The sequence below is a fragment of the Mandrillus leucophaeus genome, unplaced genomic scaffold (genome assembly GCF_000951045.1).
Source record: "Mandrillus leucophaeus isolate KB7577 unplaced genomic scaffold, Mleu.le_1.0 Scaffold554, whole genome shotgun sequence".
Taxonomy (NCBI): Eukaryota; Metazoa; Chordata; class Mammalia; order Primates; family Cercopithecidae; genus Mandrillus; species Mandrillus leucophaeus.
This window is the reverse complement of record NW_012105964.1, coordinates 1,462,642-1,482,413: the sequence shown is the minus strand read 5'-3', so window position 1 is coordinate 1,482,413 and position 19,772 is coordinate 1,462,642. Positions and strand designations below refer to the sequence as shown.

The 19,772-nt window shown below is 38.9% G+C and overlaps 1 long non-coding RNA gene across 1 annotated transcript; it reads left to right on the top strand.

Moving 5' to 3' along the window:
* Positions 1–10,306: 10,306 nt before the first annotated feature.
* LOC105552394 lies at positions 10,307–18,980 on the top strand. Its single transcript, XR_001007999.1, has 2 exons — positions 10,307–10,538; positions 17,923–18,980. It is a non-coding gene; the product is annotated as an uncharacterized LOC105552394 (long non-coding RNA).
* The last annotated feature ends 792 nt before the right edge of the window (positions 18,981–19,772 follow it).

The window sequence follows — 19,772 nt, the reverse complement described above, 5'->3', positions numbered from 1 at the left end:
CTTCTTCCCTTTTATTCCTGGATAACTTATTTAGACTCAGTTTACATATGACATAAGATGGTGCTCTCTGTGCTCCCATGGAATGCTCTGCAGAGGCTGAGCATCTGAAGGCCAAGGTTTGAGCCCTAGTTTTTCTTCTCATTAGCTTATAACTTTGGGGAAAAAAAAAAAAGAACTTAACCTCACTCAGTCTGAGTGTTCTTATCTATAAAATATGGACAATAATAATACCTTCTTCAGTGTGCTTTAAGATGATTCAATGATATGATTCATGTGAAACCCTTAAGATAATGCCTTGGATTTGATAAATGCCCAATAATGTCAGTTATTAATATAGCTGTTATTATAAACTTATGTTACGTGGTAATTTATATTTATATCTGTACTTCCCCTTACTATGCCACATACTCTTTAATAACATGGAATATGACTTTCAGGCCTGGAAAATTATGCTTATAAAAACATAACAATTATGTCAAGCAAAGTATCTTGCACAGAGTAGGCCTTCAAAATATAATAGAAGAATGAATGATGAAAGAGATCAGGTTTAGTAGGGTATACACGACAGAGCTGTTTTACCTAAACCTAACCAGATCTCAGCACAAACCTTTAAGACAGCCCCAAAAGTTCTGAGAAATTCAAGGCACTCAGAGGCTCAAGAAATATTTATACCAACTCTGTGACTCACATCATAAACACAATAAAAACTACATAGTTAAAAGTATGGACTGTAAGGTCAGAAACTTGAAACTTATCTCTGCAACTTAATTGTTATTTGACCTTAAATTCTTCACGCCAGTTTTTTCATCTATAGAATGGTAATAAGTATATTACTACTTCATTGATTTGTTATGGGAATTAAGAAAAAAAATTCACCAGTAGTACTTAGCATAATTCTTGGTATATAACAAGTGGTCAATAAATAAAGTTCACTGGCAATGAAAAAAAGTATTTTCCATAATTTTAATATTATTTCTTTTCATTCTTTTTCTCCTCTCCTTTTGAGACTCTAATTAAATATATGTTAGATTTTGTCATTGACTCCCACATATTTTCTTTTCTTTTTAGAGATGAGCTCTTGGTATGTTGCCCAGGTTAGACTGCAGTGGTTATTCACAGGTGTGATCCCATTACTAATCAACACAAGAGTTTTGACTTACTCCATATCCAACTTGACCAGTTCACCCCTCCTTAGCCAACTTGGCAGTCCCCACTCCCGGGAGGTCACCATATTGATCCTGAAGGTAGTGCAGATACCTGTTTGGCATAACGCAATACAGCCCAGAACTCCTGCACTCAAGCGATCCTCCTGCCTCAGCCTTCCAAGTCGTTAGGACTATAGGTACACTTTGCCACACTCAGTGAGACTCACATATTTCTAAAACTTGTCTCCGTATTTTCAATTCTGTTTTCTGTATATGCTTCAGTTTGGAAGTATTTTATAGACCTATCTTTAGCCTATTCCATTTTATGAGACTTCTCCCTCTATAATACTGAGCAGATCCTCATTCTATTAAGACCTTAAAGTGAGGGAATTTTTCTAGTGTGTTTTTCAGAAGTTCAATTTTGAGAACACCAAGAAATAAGCTCCGGAGAAATAGATCTCATTTAATTTCTCTTACTTTTTATTACATGGGTTATTATTCCTATCTGGAGTTCATCAGCGTTTTTTCTCTCCTTTATTATTTTGGTTTCAATTTTCTCTATGCTATCAAATTTCTTTATGGACTTACTTTTAAAACCAAGACTAGATATTCACCACCAGCATCAGGAGCTTCTGTTATAACCAATAGAAAATCTGGATAGTATGGGTGGAAGGCTAAACATTTTTCAGTATACTTAAGAGCTATAGTAGGAACATTTTGACCCCCCAGGCTCCCCAGAAAAGTCATGCCTATGTTTCTTTCTGGGAATGGTGAGAAAGATCCAGTATCATCTAAGAGAAGAAAGGAAGAAACATCACATGAGAATTAACAGAATTAATTCATGCTCAACTTGAAACATAGTACTAAGTATGTATTATAAAATGCTGAAAACCAAGAAACAAAACCTTGTATGCTTTTAAAAATGTAACATTGGAACAGCCAAATATCATTTAAACTCTTCTGGAGGAAGAGTTTTTGTGATATCTAAACATTTATAAACCTGGGACATGAGAAAATATAAAGCTTACATCTTTGGGTTATTGATATTCTGAATAGAAATAAGTTCATTCCAGGCAAACAAATATTGGGAGGTCACCACAGAAGCGTTTCACATTCATTTAAGTAATTACTCCTCCTTAAGGAAAATAGCTTACAACTATAATGAGACAGTGAGGGAACTCATGCAAGTTAAAATGCCTTCAAGTACAACCAATAGCCTGGGGATCCCAGAGAAGGAAGACATGTGCTTAGAAACTATCCAGCCTGGCAAGCCTTAGGAAACAGTTCCAGAAATAGGAACGTTTTGGCCCCTTCAACTGTTCTAACAAGGACTGCAGCAACTCATCTGCTGCCATTGCCAACCACAGCACCTAACCTAGAAAAATGTGGCAGTCTCTGAGAAGAAACTTAAAACTTAAAACTAGAGGTAGAGTTAGCAGGGAGTTTGGAAAATGAGCAGAAATAACTACATAGAGAAAAATATGAGTAAATACAGTATAATTCTCTCATCAGTGGCTCATCAAGAACCAAAAATAGTACTCCCCACCATAGTTTCCTATTAATGGACTACAAAGTCCCTTTAATATTAATATTAATCATTTTTTTCAGATTGTATTTGAGAAGAAAATGATTAACTTCTTTCAGAATTCCCAGGAAAATTTTCTGAGTTTCATCTCTTCAATATTGTCTGCTCCATTTTTTGCTTTCTGCCACTAAACAAAGCAGGTTAAGCATTAACTGAGAAGTGAGAAAGCTTCCTCAAGCATTCCCAGCACAGTGTCATGAGACCCTTGCAAATCCAAAAGCATGTCAATGTTTCCATCTATGTAAGTGGGCATTTAAAAGGAAGAAAAATTAATGAGAAGGAATTTTTTAAGTATGTTCATAAGCATAGACATTTTTGCACAAAATGAACAAGCAAATAAAACTCTGATCTCCTTATCAAACAGAGGCAAGAATGGCTAGACTCAGATTATTTTCCCTGGGATGAAAAGATTTCTAAGCAAGTAACACGGTTTTGTTTACTACTGTTGACTACGGGAGATTCTGAAAAGGGCAGTCATTGAAACAAGCTAAATAGCACAATATCAACTCCATTATCTGTAGCCATTTGAATTTTTATTTTCACTAGAAGTTATTTCATTCTCTGCCCACCCCACACCTATCACAACAGACCTGGTACTAATACCTCCATTGCTCCTTTTTTGCGCTTTGATGCAATGAAATTAGTTGTTTCCAGAATACTTTGCATGACTAAGAAGAAATAAATTGAATAAAATATTGTAATTCAAATCTCACTTGGCAAAATGACGGGCATATAAATCAACATTTTTGGTGAAGGCCCCCAAACCCTTTTAGTCACCCACTGAATTCACTCAGTGTTCCACGTATGAATACATTCAGAGTAACGATAGTTAAAAAATAATAATTCAGCAAGATGATTGCAGTGTTAAGCCTCATTCAAATCTTCAAGGTAGAGACATAGGGATCAGTCATAATCTCTTTGTCCTAGAGCTATCAAGGTGAAAGCCTAAAGGAGAAAAGCACCCAGCCTCTAGATATATAAATGATGTCATTCTGCTCAAAAAAGGACTGTTAACACACATGCACATTCATAAACGTTTTAGAAGACAGTGCAATAAAATGAACAGACCCTGAACAGTGCTTTGGAGTAGGGAGGATCTAAACTTGAATCCAAGCTCTCTCCATGGTCAAACTGCTCTTGACGTTGGTTAAATCATTTAACCTTGTCAAACTTCAATTCCTTCAACTGGAAAACGGAGGTAATAATATCTACCTCCTGAAGTTTTGCAAGGATTACTATGGCATTATACATATATGAACATCCAATGGCAGTCATCACAACTTTCCATCTCCACCTATAACAGGCTAACAAGCAAGAATAAAATAACTGTAACTCAAACAATGACTCTTAAATTATATGGGGTTTCAAGCCATATGCCTTCTGCCTAGTGGAAAAAAAAAAAAAAAAGGGACACATATGTTCCCTAAAGAACGTATGTGGAAAGGGTAGGACAGTAAAGTCTAGATACAAAGTGTTTTACTGTTAGCTCTCCAGACATGCAGAGTCTAAAAGAATATATAAAACAATTTCCTGAGATTTGACTTCTTACTGGAGTGGGACTTTAGTTCTCAGCTCTTGACACTCCCATACAGCCAGCACCTTAGAGACAGAAGAGAAACCGCCTCTCCCTTGGACATCTGACTCCATCTTTATCTTTCCCAAGCCTCTTTAAACCATAAAGATGTTCCTTTTTATTTTTGCATCTTTAGAATCATGTTTTTCTGTGTGCAAATAATCATCCCTTTACCCATCAAATATCATCTTGGTAGCTCTTAGGCAGAGTGTTCTGGGAGGTAGAGGAGAGGAAGGGCAGAGGGAAAGAGGTCATCATAGATGCAATATGTCCTCACAAGATGCACTGTCTTTTTGATGATGAGCACTTTCACGTTGCACAGAAATCCTATATCTCCAATGTGTTCTTTTAATTTTTTAAAACTCTTCTATTCGCTGAAATCCAACATGTTCTTATGCATTTTTCAACTGGTAAGAAAAAAAGAGGAGACCCACCCTCCCATGTCCCCCTCCGTGAAAACTTCTCAATCCTCACAAAGGCCAACATCCCTCCCTAACTCCAGTGAGGTGTCTCCACACATACTTTGGCTACATTACTCAGTCTTTAAACTTGTCACAGTTAGTTTCCAAGACCAACAGCTTATGCACAGCTGAGAATTGTCCTTTGCCACCAGCACTCCTGTTGCCGTGGAGACACACACCATAGGTCCCCTCCCTACTTCCAGGATACCACTTGCAGTCCCATCTGATTACTGCTGGCTCCAAACTTAAATTTTTACAAGTGATGCTCTTCTTTCCTTTTTAGGAATAGTAGACATCACACCACGTCTCTGAGAGAAGGAACCACTGAACCCCCAAGCTCCCACTAGACTCTCAAGCTCCCACTGCCCATCTCTCCCTACTTCTACCTAGATTAACCTCCTCATGGGATATATGATCAGCCTTCTGACAAGTGGTAGGTCCTCTCCCCACCAGTTCCCAGATGAAGAGCGAGAACATGCTGAGCCCTGGCTTTGTCCAACATTCAAACAAACTTTATAAACTTGAAGATATATTAGCTGGCCTTTTATTAATCTGAATGTTGGGTTCAAATCACATTTAGTGCATATCTATTCATTATTCTGGCTTACTGATGCCTCTGTAGGTGATAATGGACTATTACTAGACTTTTTAATCCCAAACAATTGAGACTCTTTTGCTGCTAAATTGCTTTCAAAATTTCTTCCCTGATCAGAATAGACCCAAGAGAGAAATAACTAAATTCTCAGAATTTGTTTTTCCTGAACTTGCATGGTGTGTGGGGAAGGGAGTGGGGTGGGAAGTGGGCAAACAGTTCTCTGTCACCAATATATTACAAAAGATTCAGATGTCTAGTCTCCAAAGAAAAAAGTCAACATGGACTAATTTAAGGGGTTTGCTGATTGAATGTTTTCTAGATGGGCTGCCTTTGGGAAACATACTTTCCCTGAGTGCAGCAGACCTAGCGGGTTCATTTTGTCACCACAATCTCCATCGTCAGAAGCAGAATAACTGCCCTAAGTACCTTCAGTATTCCCTTCCTCTCCAAGTGGCTTGAGTCATCATGCATCATCCTGGGTCCCAGAGGGCACTATTTCCAAATGTCCCCATAGCCCATGTATGGTGCACTCAACAACTTTATACAACATCGTGTTTCTAAGACCTTCCTGGTTCTGGAAAAGCCAGGTAACTTCCCTGCTGCTGGGTTTACTTTCCCGCTTTCTTCTGCCCACAGCTCTGAGGCTTCTCATTAAGAGTTTGCCCACCTCTTTCCCACAGTGGGAGTGGGGAGGATCCTTGCCTGACAAAATTTCTGAGCAGAATTGGGTATCTCTCCAAGTCTGGACCACACTGTGAGCCACGCTGTCTTCGTGATGGTTGTCTTTCTCTAATCTTTCTCAATCAGGAGTGTTTGTTAACAACCATTTATCGAAGTGAAACTGAAAACAGTGGCTCCTTTCCCAATGGTCTTAGGTGATCAAAATCTGCAGCACAGCGTATTGATCTATTTTTGCCCATTTACTTAATATCATTATACTTTCTTTAAAAACCTGTCTTCTTCCATTATCCTAGCAATTTACATGTCCAATACCAGGAAGAGGAAAGCAAAGGAAAAAAAAAGCATGTCCTTCTGCTCACAAACACACAAAATCTTGTATAGAATTCCAAGATATACACTAATCTCTGTATTTGTTTGCTAGAGCTACCATAATAAACTGGGTGACTTAAACAACAGAAATGTATTGTCTCACAGTTCTGGAGCCAGAAGTCTGAGATCAAGCTGTCAGCAGGTTGGTTCCATTTGAGGGCAGTGAGACAAGGATCTGTTCCAGAATCCTCTCCTTGGCTTATAGCTGATCATCTCCCAGTGTCTTTTTACATTGTTTCCCCTCTATGTGTATCTGAGTCCAAATTTCCCCTTTGCATGAGGACACAACCTTATTATATTAGGGAATCTTGCATGATACCACTATACCAATGGCACCATTCATATTAGATTATGGCCCACATTAATGACTTCATTTAACCTGTTTACTCCTGTGAAGAAGATGCTATCTCCAAATATGGTCACATTCTGAGGTACTTAGGGTTAGGACAACACATATTTTTTTTTGTGGGATGGGGGAGAATATGCATACGATTCAACCCCTACCTTGGCCAATTCATAAACTGTTCAGGAGCCCCTATACTAATGCATCATCTTGTTACAAGACTAAGACTCAAGTAGCAATTAGAAAAAACTTTGTCTAGATGGTATGTTGCTGCTCAACCAACAACAACAAAAACACAAATGTACTCCCACCTTCCACATACACTCCACTTATTCACTGATCTCTTCAATTATACAGTGTGTAAATATGATTTATTCCTAATTTCTATATTTGATGTGAATTCTCTGGCATCTTTTTTTTCTTTTTATTTAATTTTTTATTTTGAGACAGAGTCACTCTGGGTTGCCAGGCTGGAGTGCAGTGGCACGACCTTGGCTCACTGCAACTTCCGCCTCCAGGTTCAAGCAATTCTCCTGCCTCAGCCTCCCGAGAAGCTGAGACTACAGGTGCGTGCCACAACGTCCCACTAATTTTTGTATTTTTAGTAGAGATGGGGTGTCACCATGTTGGCCCGGATGGTCTCGATCTCTTGACCTCGTGATCCGCCCACCTCAGCCTCCCAAAGTGCTGGATTATAGGCGTTAGCCACAACGCCTGGCCTAGCATCTTAAAGCTCAAGATTCAAATGGATAATTTAAAAAATGTTCTTGGTGTTTTTGTATTATATTGTTTTTTATATTGTGTACAATTATGGAAATATTTTTAAAATTTATTATCTCTAATGAATTCACAATATGTGCTGAAAAAGTTTCTGGAGTGAATAAAGTTGAATAGAAAGTGACTTGTCCACTTGCCAACATTTTTCTGTTTTTCATTGCCTGGGCAGTTACCAACTTGCTTTTGTATTCAAGCAAGATGAAGAAATTGCCATTTATGCATTTACCCCTTTTTGCTCAGGGCTCAAACAGGAGTGCCACATTAGTAACTTTTAAAAAAATGATTAGTGAAAGTTGAAATTTTTCAACTACTGTAGAAGCTGTCCTTTGTATCAGACAAATCAAGCCAAACAAGCAATAAGGCTTTTAGAAAGAGTATTGGTTTCATATATATTTGAAATTTCAGAATCACACCTCCCTCTGAGGCCCAGAGTCTATTTAAGAAACTACAATCACTTTTTTTGTTTTCAGCTTTCAAAGCTTGATACAACCTAAATACTGTTTTTTATCCAAAATCCAGTCTTAGGAAAGTACTATCTTTTTATAAAGGTCTAAATATGCTTTTATTTTCCTATATAAACATGAAAATAATTCTGGAGACTTCACTAAATAAAACTCAACGTGAAGAATCAATGCTGAGAGGCAACCTGAACTTTTCTTCTCTCATTGTTCCTTTTTATTTTGCAGAAAACCCTGAAGCGTTTAGTCACCTAACCTACTGAAGAAGGGTGAGGTCATCTGAGCCTTGAGTTCTTGAATCAAGTCAATTTCAGAAGATGAAACTAGGGGGAAAGGAGAGATACCCAAGAGAATGTGTCATACTCAGTAATAAGTGAGGTAGCTTGTTAATACCCACTATCAGTTTTTGGGTATAGGTGATTAATACACTGACATTATGGAACTTAGTGTCTACTTTCAGAAATGTATCCTAGGTGATCTCCCAGCCTATTCCTCTACTCTCAATATTTCAGTCTCAATATACAAAAGGGTTTGATCCCTTTGAACGTACAGCAGGCATAGACATGTTTGGAACATTCGGTACAAATCTGAGAAACTGACAGTCCAGCTTACCTGGTTCCTAAAGAACAACTCCCATTTCTATCCCTACATCTCTGTGTCTGGGTTCCCCAACCCCAGCTTCCATCTTGCCTGTTTTGCCTGGGTTAACCTAATGGGCACAATTATTAGCATCTCCATAGTCTGAAATTTGCAAATTAATGTGCATCAGTTTCTGCTTCTGGAAAGCTATGGATGATGTATCAGTATTCAGCAGTTAAATCAAGCAATTTAGTCGCCTAGATTTGTGACTTGTTGGGTGGCCTTTCAGATAGGATGTCTGGCAGTAGGAAGATACCTCCTCCTGGATCATGGCTCAGCTGGCTCTGGGTTCCCACTTTAATTTCTGGTTTAGTGGAAGCTGGGAAGTGATTTAGTGGAAGTGAAATTGAATCTCAAAGCATTTCCTAAATAAGCAGGTGTCCTTTTTTGGTTGATGCAGACTCTGGTTCCCTAAGGCAGACAGAGGGGATACAAAGTATATTCCTACTATTTTTAGGCTGTCTTTGTTTCCAGAGTAAAAGATGGAATAGAATTTTTTTCCCTCAGTCTAGCACCACTTAGTACATTTCTTTCCAGTTTATTATAATTATTTTTAAGTTTTAGCTTTTGATAGCATTGCAAGTCTTTTTTTTTTTTCTGTCACAAGCAATTTAACTGACAGCTGTTAGACCACTGTCATTTGAAACAGGCATCTCTGCTACCATCTGCCATCTGTTTAACTGTTATTGAAGTCTCAGATAATGCGTACGATTCTAAAATACACAATAGTAAGTTATTTTGTGGTCATTTATCTGCCTAGAGTCTGAGAAGTTGATTCTTTGAAAAATAAGCCAAGTTGTAGTTTATCTTAAAGGAGGGAAAATTTTCTCAATCAAGCTCCAGCCTTCCACTTATTTGTAGTCTACTGTTTTGATTATAAGTTCTGAAAAACTCTGTCTAACAGAAACTTCTCTTAAATTGTTATGAATTGTTACACAAGAGCCACGATTTCTCATCTGATCAGTCAAATAGATGCTCCCAGGAAGTTGCTTGATATTGGATTTCAAGAAATACTCCATTTCCTCAGCATTTGGTATGTTGTGATTAAATACAACTCTGCCATCAGTGATTGTGATTCAGAGTCCCACATGGTGGGGATTCAGTGAGTTGTGTTTCAACAGCATAGTGATTTGAGGCAAATGTTTTTAGAATCCTGTACATGGACAGTGAGAATATTGTTGCCATGTGTGGCAGACACACGGTATTGATTGTTGATTCTGAACACAACCACCATTCTCCTACCCCTTTTTCTAAGCTGACAGAACCTGACTTTCATGAGTGAGGCTGCAAATGTCAGATGCCCCCTTGCAGCTAGAGATAGTCATATGACCCAGTTCTGACTAGTGAAGCTTAATTGGAAGTCTCTTGCAACGCTTTTAGGAAAGATTCTCTTCCTTAACAAAGAGTCAGGGTGGGAGAAGAGAAGCTCCACCCCACCTGATTAGAAAAAAGAGGCAGAGAGACCCCCAACCCTCTCTTCCTGCCTATGAATATTGACGTGAGAAGAAGTGGTATTTGGAGCTACTGTAGTCATTCTGTGACAAAAAGATGTCCTCAACAAGCCAGGGATGGCACTCAAGCCACTGAAACACCCCTGGACTTATCTCCCTCCAAACCTTGCAGTAGTTGCTCCCTGTAATTACCGACATGCTGTTCTTCTGTACTGGACACACAGGGACACAGCACTTCTCCACCACCAAAGCATGGCTCCATGACTTGGTTTGGCCAATGAAATGTAGCCAGAAGTGTTGTGTGCTACATCTCACGTTTGACTCTCTACCTGCTCTTCCCCTGCAGCATGTATATTTATGAAGGTGCCATAAGATCAAACAGCCTGGAACAAAGAGCCAATGCCTGAAAAGCAGCTATTGTGAAGAGCTGCCTGAACCCTCACCCAGCTTTGTGACTTTGTGTGAGTGAGACATTAACTTCTGTTGTGTTAAGCCACTGGTGGGAGTTGTTTGTTACCACAGCATAAAGTAGTTTATCATGCCTGATACAATCTGTATTCTTTTAAGCCATTTATCATTGGTAGGCTCCTACGTGTAGCTGAAAACATCCTAATTCATACTATATACAGCAATTTGACATGAAAACAATCTTCCTGTAAAATGAGACATTTGCCTTCATGGCAAAATAAATATCTACTATTTTTGCCTGCCAAGATGCCAATCTCTTTCTAGAAACAGCATCCCCATCTAACTTAAGGAGACCACTGCAGCAGACATGTCCGTGCTCTGCTCATGTCTTCTCAGCACTTGCTTCTACTCACAGAAGGTTGCTCACTACAAACTCCTGTGTCTCTCTGCTTGAGAACCTTTGTCTGGTTGCAATAGAACACTCATCTCGCACATGGGACAAGCCAAAAGTGCCCAAGAGTTAATGCCCAGAAGCCCTCAGCAAATCGTGTAAATAATACATATGTTGAAAAATGTCCTGGCCTCCTCACTTCTAGGTTGAGATAACTCTGATATGTGTTTTAGATTGTCTCCTTGTGGGATGAAGCTCCAATTGCTCAGAGCGGGAACTGCTTTGATAACACATCCTTTATTGGCTTCTCTTCCTTTCCTGCCTCTCTTCTCCACTCCCCTACTGATGTTTTCTATGATCACCTCCAAAATAAACCACTTGTTCTTGAATCCTTGTTTCAGAGTCTGCTCTGGGGGAACTCAAACCAGGATGTCATTCTCTCCAAGGGGAACCAATCTTTTTGGGATTGGCAGTTAAGTTAGATTGCTTGCTCTGTCTTTAATATTTGGATCTTGAACAGAATCCCATAAAGACTATCTTTAGGGAGACAGACACTCTTCAAAGGGTCTGCTTGTTAGTTCCTTCTTTACGGATTCTTGCAGCTCCTTTTGATATTTGTTTTCTGAGCCGGATTCTTGGTTTCCCTTCCATTCTATTAGTTTCCTCATATCCCTTCAATAAATTCCTTTTGGGATGAAATAGCTGGAATTTCTTTCTGTGAGTTGCAGTAAAAGAAACAATGAATTTAAACAATACATTAAACCTCTTTCAGACATAAAGACTGACATAAACGAATGAGTTTATAAAAAGTATAAGAGCACTAAATGCTCTATTTTAATTATTCATGAAATCAAATCCATAGGAGTCACTTTAAAATGTCGAAGTTTTCATGTTTCTTTATATTACATTTGAAATAGTGTCTCTAGCCAGTGAAAATGTCTCTATAGCATTTCTATACAATGCCCATGCAAAATGATGGATCTGGAAGGGTAAAATAACTTGGTAGTGATGGGAGGGGTCATTGTGGTTGTTGTTGTTTTATTTTGTTTTGTTTTTATCTGGAGTAGCTACTAAGTTTCCATTAACTAGTGTAGTACTTTTAATTAAACATTTTTAAGATAAAAAAAGTTTTTAAGGCATTTCCATGCAAAGAAAACTGGATTGCTATAATAATAGAGAAAATTTGTTTATTTTAACAAACCTTACATGCCTAACCAGGAGAATTCATAGAGTAAAGCTGTTTAAATATTAAAGAAGATCTCCTAATGCCCAAATCTGTGACAAGTTGAGTAACAAAATTAATAATGAGAATAATGGACTATAACCCCCAAAATAAAATATATATATTGATGAGCCCATACTGATACAAATAATTTGAGAAATAAGAGAATTCAAATTAATAAATATAGAAGAAATAATGGAAACATAAAATCAACATTTGATAACATTACAGTAATAATTACCTCAATCAAGAATCATTAATTGATGCTAAAATTAGCAGGTAAAGGTGTGATGAAAAACAGGATATTTATCTCACCACAAGATACTTACCAAATACAAAGAGGAAAATAATGTTAAGTGCAGAAATTTGAAAGACTGCCTTATCCAAGTGATCTAAGTTAACATCACTAGTAATTAGACAAAATGTCATTATGTGCCTCCCGATTTGATGTGTTTAGAAGGTGTGATGGTTCATTTTATGTGTCAACTTAACAGGGCCATGGGGTGCCCAGATATTTAGCTAAACATTACTCATAGGCATGTCTATGTGGGTATTTCTTGATGAGGTTAACATTTGAATTAGTAAACTGAGTAAAGCAGATTTCCATCTACAATGTGTGTGGGCCTCTTCCAATCTTTCGGAGGCCTGAATGGGCCAGAAGTATTCTGTTGGTGCAAAAGTAATCACAGTTTTTGCCACTAAAAGTAATGGCAAAATACTTTTGCACCAACCTAATGTAAATAAGAAATAATTTTTTCTCTCTTCCTGTCTTCAAACGGTGAGAGAAGTCTTCTCCGGCTTTTAGGCCTGAATTCAGACTGGATCTTACATCATTGGCTCTCCTGGTTCTCAGACCTTCACTGTCAGACTGGAACCAACACCGTCAGCTCACTTGCTTCTCAGGCCTTCCTATTTAAACTGGAACGTGTGTACTATCAGCTCTTCTGCCTGGACTTCTCAGTCCCCATAATCACATCAGCCCATTCCTTAAAATAAATCTCTCTCTCAATCTCTCTCTTTCTCTCTCTCACACACACATACATTCTCTCTCTCTATCTCCTACTGGCCATGTGTCTGTTTTCATGCTGCTGATAAAGACATACCCAAGATTGGGAAGAAAAAGAGGTGTAATTGTACTTACAGTTCCACATGACTGGGGAGGCCTCAGAATCATGGTAGGAGGAGAAAGGCACTTCTTACATGGAGGCACCAAGAGAAGATGACGAAGATGCAAAAGCAAAAATCCTTGATAAAACTATCAGTCTCGTGAGACTTACTCACTACCATGAGAACAGTATGGGGGAACTGCCCCCCGTGATTCAAATTATCTCCCACTGGGTCCCTCCCACAACACATGGGAATTATGGGAGCATAATTCAAGGTGAGATTTGGGTGGGGACACAGAGCCAAATCATATCACCCTGTTTCTTTGGAGAACCCTGGTTAATATAGATGATTTTGTTATCAGGAGTAATTGGTTCTGGGCTTCTAGAATTGAGTGTCTAATCTGATTGGATTTAAAGACACTAATGACTCTATTTTCAGTAGTAAAGAGAGCACTGTTAGTTAGGGTTATCAAGTGGAGATATTTAGGGTACCTCTATGGCCAGATCAAGTATGGCTTGATCTGAAGGAAGTACAAGAAGGAAGGAGCTGGGTGACTATGTATATGACACTTTTGAACATTTTTAGGAGTCTAATAAATGTAATGACATTAGATGGTTGTTCTTAATGTCAATGGGCAAAATGATGAAATAAGGATGAGCTCTGGGATTCAAGTTCTCACCTCAAGTGCCACATAAATGACCTCAAAACATCTATGTATTCTATGAAGGAGACCCTTGTCTCCTATAATACAAGGCTGAGATTGCTGAAAATTAAATGCAGAATATCCCATTCTCTGACTAACTGTATATTGCAAGTTGAACTCCCAGCCTCACAAGGTCTCTAAAATGAGGATATTGATAAGGAAATAAGTTGGATTCTGTAAGTTAAAATGGGTACATGTGGGAAGACTCTGATGACGCTGGTGATACTGAGCCCCTAAATTCTGATGAAGCTTCTTTTCCAATAGAAGAGCCCTCCTCATACCCATGGAAGCAGCATTACATCAGATGTATGGAATTTTGCCAACAATGCATAATCTGAATTAAATCTTGACACTCTTCAGAAGTGTCAAGACCATGAAAGACAAAGGCTAAGGAACTTTCACAGATGGAAGGAAATCAAGAAGACATGTCAATTAAATGCAATGTGGTATCCTGGATTAGAATCTAGACCAGAAAAAGGATATTGGTGGGCTACATGGTATAATTTAAATAGAGACCATAAATAAGTTAATATTATTGTATCAGTGTTAACTTCCTGATTCTGATCATTTTACTGTGGTTTTTTTAAGATGAAACATTTGGGGGAACTGGGTGAAAGATAACGCAGGAATTATTTGTACTATTTTTGAAACTGTTTATCAAGTCTTCATTTCAAAATGAAAAGTTCAAAAATGAAAAAATAAATTCAAAACATTACTTAAAGTAAATCACACAAACTTGCATTAAAATAGTAACTGGAGGTGAAAGGTATATAAAGAGAGTAAATGTGAAAAATATTCAGAATATTGATTAGGCCCTTTGAAATTGTACTGTGTTCAAAGTAAGCTGCAGCCTCACTGTGAAAAGAAAAGTGGAAATAAGAAACTAGCCTTTAGAAAAGTCACAAAACATCATGAAATACAATGCAAAATGACTACTTATCCAATGCATAAATGTCTGGAATTCAGAATAAAGAACTGATTAACGAAGAGAATGGGAGTATTAAGAAAAATGTAACTGGAACCAAGTGAAGGATTTTGATATCAGTTATTTCATTTCTCTATTAATTTCTGATAATAAATTATAACCATGTATTTACATATAGATAAATATAGATATTCTATTTCTTCTAATAAGTATGCATCTGTCTGTAAATTAAACATAGAAATTTCTCTCTATCTTTATAAGTAGAAAAGGATGGATACAGGGAGGGAATTATGCATAAGTCAGAAAGGTCTGTGGAAAAAAATTAAAATTATACTCCAGAGAAAGAAAGAAATCAGCCCCGCAGTTATACAATAACTAAATGGAAAGAAGATATAACAGTATGCCATAAGATAACCATAACAAGGATATAGTATAGCAGCAAAAGTTTGAGCATTTACTATGTGCCAACTGCTACTAATTAAGAACTGTACATATTAATTCATATAATCTTCATGTTATTGAGCAAATGGGCTTGCTATCTGATGTACACAGAAGCCAATACCATGGCACCAGCTTTTGAGAAAAGAAAGGTTTTATTGCAAATCAGCCAGCAAGGAGTTGGCTCAAATCGGTCTCCCCGATTTGGAATCTACAGAAAGTTTTTCAGCCTGAGCAACATGACAAAACAGTATCTCAACAAAAAATACAAAAATTAGCTGGACATAGTGGTGCCACCTGGGGGACTGAGGCAGGAGGATCACTAGATCCCAGGAGGTCTAGTCTGCAGTGAGCCATGATTGTGCCACTCCACTCCAGCCTGAGTGACAGAACAAGACCCCATCTTAAATAAATAAGTAAATAAATAAGAAAAAAAGAAAAGAAAAAAGAGAGTTACGAAGAATCAGAGGGCAAAGAAAAGGATTTAGGAATGTTGACTCAGCATGGGTCTGATTGGACGGTTTCAAGTTTGACCATTTATGGTAAGGGGTATTGAGGCAGATTTTAGTCCCAGAACTTCAGGGCCCACAGACCCTTTGCTTTTGAAAGAGTCCCAGTGTTCAGGTTCCAGTCATGTCTCAATCTTTTTGGTTTCCAGGGAAGGAATCATTGGTTCCAGACGTTGTTAGAAGTCAAAGCTTTTTTTAATTATGTCTTCCTGGACTACATGACTTGTGGTTTTGCCTCTGTTATACCTACAAGGTAACTCGACATTTTGTTATCAACAGAGTAGCCCCAGTTTGGGCTGGTCCCGCTGTTACACATAAAAGATGAGGTGGGTCATTATTCCCATTTTACAGGTCATAATAAGATATAAAGGAAATGGGATTTGAACGCAAGCACTTTGGCACAGAGGTGAAGCTTCTAACCACTAGGCTATGGTGCTGCCTTGAATTTGCAAGAAAGGACAAAGCCAACTAGTTTTCTTTCCTCCTGAGAGACGAAGTTTCTGATTTACAATACTATTATGTGTTAATATAATTAATACCCATAAATAGGATATTTGTGTCGAACTAGGAATGTGATGAACTAGGAAAGGTGAGGCTCTCTGGGAGGAATTGGAGGACGGGAAGGGGGTGGTGAGAAGGAGCTGGCCCTGGGATATAGAAGTCACAACCCTCACCCTGCCACTGAGCTGGTTGCAGCTCCTCCAGAGGCAAGGGCTCTCAAGGGGACTGGAGTGAACTACTCCTGCCACACAGATGCTGTCTTGTCCCCAAGATGGTCCCTACATGTGGCATGATTAGAAAATAGTCTTTCAGGTAGAATTTGATCTGAACTGTCATTGGTCCTAAATTAGCACCTGGGAGAAGGGTCAGCACAGAACAGTGGATAAATGCTCCTAAGTGTGCATTTAAATTTTAAAAACAGCCTCAGTTAATATATTCTGTGTTCAGAAAATGTGGACACCAACATTCACTACTCACTGAAGTTAATTGAGCAAGAAAAGTAACATGAAAGCATTTGAGAAATGTTGGTTCTGGGAACAGAATTTGCAAATGAATTTAGGGTAGGGTCAACTGGAAAGCATACAGAAGCCAGGGAGGTACTGGATTATAATTGAGTAAAACAGGCGAAGCTGTTTCTTTTGAAGAGGCTTTGTTTCCTAATTAAGCACATAGAATATTCTTTACTTCTACAAAGAAATATACTTTCTCCAATTTTGTTTTTAGACACATAGGCTATCTTTTGTTTTCCTGGCTTTGATGAAGACTTACACAGAGAGAAATAGTTCTTGCCTGCAGGACTTTCAGTGATGAAAGCACAATCACAAATGGGGACTGACATGCCCTAATAACAAGGGTGGCAAGGATATTAGGTGGAAAAGTGAAGCTGGAACGTGCATGCCCATTCATGAGCACAGGCTCTGTGTCCCTGCAACTGGTTCTTACCACACAGAATGTGGGCCAATGTTGTCTGCCCTGTCGATTGTTCAAGACAGGCTAAAAATCCGCATTTTATATGAAATATCTTGAACTTCTGATGTTGACTTAAAACTTTTCAAACTATGTGCTGACCTCTTTCTCAATATACTTTCATCTCTTTCTCTGTGATACTCCCATGAATGTCTTCCTCCTTTACTGGATCCTCCTCTTCAGATCATCATCTAAATAGGGGTATCCAATCTTTTGGCTTCCCTGGGCCACACTGCAAGAAGAGTAATTGTCTTGGGCCCCACATAAAACACACTAACACTAATGATAGCTAATGAGCAAAAACAAATACATAAATAAATAAATAATCACCAAAAAAAAAGTCTCGTAATGGTTTAAGAAAGTTTACAAATTTGTGTTGGGCCACATTCAAAGTCATCCTGGGCTACCTCTGGCCCACAGGCCATGGGTTGGACAAGCTTGATCTAAAACAAAGGTGCCCAGATCCTCATTTCTGCTCTATTTACATCCCCTACCTGGGCAACCTCACTGGATCCCATGGCGTTAAGCCTGTATCCAGCCTTTACTTCTGCCTTCGACTCCAGACTGTCAACTAGACATCTCCAAAAGGAGGTCTAACGGGAACCTCAAATTATTATACCCAGAGGAAACTCAGATTCCTCCCTGAACCACTCATACTTCTCTTCTCCATTTCAGAAAATGGAACTGCCATCCACCAAGACAGAAAAAAATACATTTTCTACATAAATGGTGAAATCTTTTGTTTCATGTCCCACTCCTTAGCAGACCCTTTCAACCCCTTCCCCACCTTTTTCATCTGGAAAATTTCTACTTATCCTTCACAGATCAATTTGAGCATCATCGCTGCCTCCAGGCAAAGTGGCCACATAATTTGGGGGGCCCAGTGCTAAATGAAAAATGAAAATCTTGCAGGTGGAATTCAACCTATCCCTTCCACAGGAGGTCATCCCAATCCAAAATATTTGGCCTTTGCACAGGGAAACACTTGGCATCCGATTTGGGAACAGGTGAGAAGTCCCTGCTGACCCAAACATGGCTGTTGCTCTGCCAGCCACGGCAGAAACAACTGCTGCCTTGCCTTGCCCAGCACACTGTGGAGCACAAACCTGAGCTTGACCCTCCATGCTTCTACACTGTGGCCCCTGCTGGGGAAAAAGAGTGATGCCCAAACCTGACCGTGACCCTCCATGCTTCTATGCTGTGGTCCCTGCTAGGGAAAAGGAGGATGATGGCCTCCTCCTGCTGTAGAGTTTGAGCAGGCTGTAAATGGGCCAGGGAGGAGGAAGGCAGCCAGAAGTGAACAGCACATGATGAGCAGAGGTTTCGAGTGCCCATCACGTGCTCCATTGTCCCATTGGACTTCATTTACAAAACACTAACTCAAAGATGAAACTAAAAATTTCAAAAGGGCGCCACAAAGCATTAAGCCCCAAGTACCAACAATTCTGACAGTAAGGCCCTAAGCTACTTGATTGCATGCCTCTGTAGTTGGTCCTGCCTCCAGAAAATTTTCCCTGACCAGCTCCCTCAAACCAAGCTAGCTGCCCCTTTTTGTTCTTCCTGTTTAACCCATGCTTGCCTTTGTTACTGCACTTAGTACATTATACTAATATTATCTATTTATATGTATGTTTCACAAAGTATTTTATAACTTCATAAAGTCAAGGAATTTGGCTAAATCTTTTTTCTCCAATTTCTAAATCTTAATACTATATTAAAATTTCTTCATCATATGTATTTGGTAAGTATTAAATATGTTGACTGAGCTGGATACACTTTATATGCCATGCCAGATCTGCTTGGCCTCACCAATACTATCATCCCCATCACTGTCACCCTTGTTTCCCAGGCAGAGCAGCCTCAGCAATAGATCACACCTCACCCACGGCTATTACATCCAAACTTCTGTGGCACTGCCACCACCAACTGAGAAGTTTTCATGCACATCTCCAAATGACAAAGGGAGGTCTTCATGATCTGCCAGAGGGGACCCGGGGAGGCTCCAGCTTCCTTACAGATAGATTAGAAAGTGTAGGTAAGGCCGGGGACAGTGGCTCATGCCTGTAATCCCAGAACTTTGGGAGGCCCAGGTGGGCAGGTCACTTGAGGTCAGGAGTTCAAGACCACCCTGGCTAATGTGGTGAAACCTTTTCTGTACTAAAAGTACAAAAATTAGCGGGGCGTAGTGGCACATGCCTGTAATTCCAGCTACTAAGGAGGCTGAGGCAGAAGAATCACTTGAACTTGGGAGGTGGAGGTTGCAGTGAGCCAAGATTGCACCACTGCACTCCAGCCTGGGCAACAGTGCGAGAAAAAATATAAATAAATAAAAAATACATAAAAAAGGAAAGAAAGAGAGAGAGAGAGAGAAAGAAAGAAAGAAAGAAAGAAAGAAAGAAAGAAAGAAAGAAAGAAAGAAAGAGAAAGAGAGAGAGAGAGAGAAAGAAAGAAAGAAAGAAAGAAAGAAAGAAAGAAAGAAAGAAAGAAAGAAAGAAAGAAAGAGAAAGAAGAAAGAGAAAGGAAGG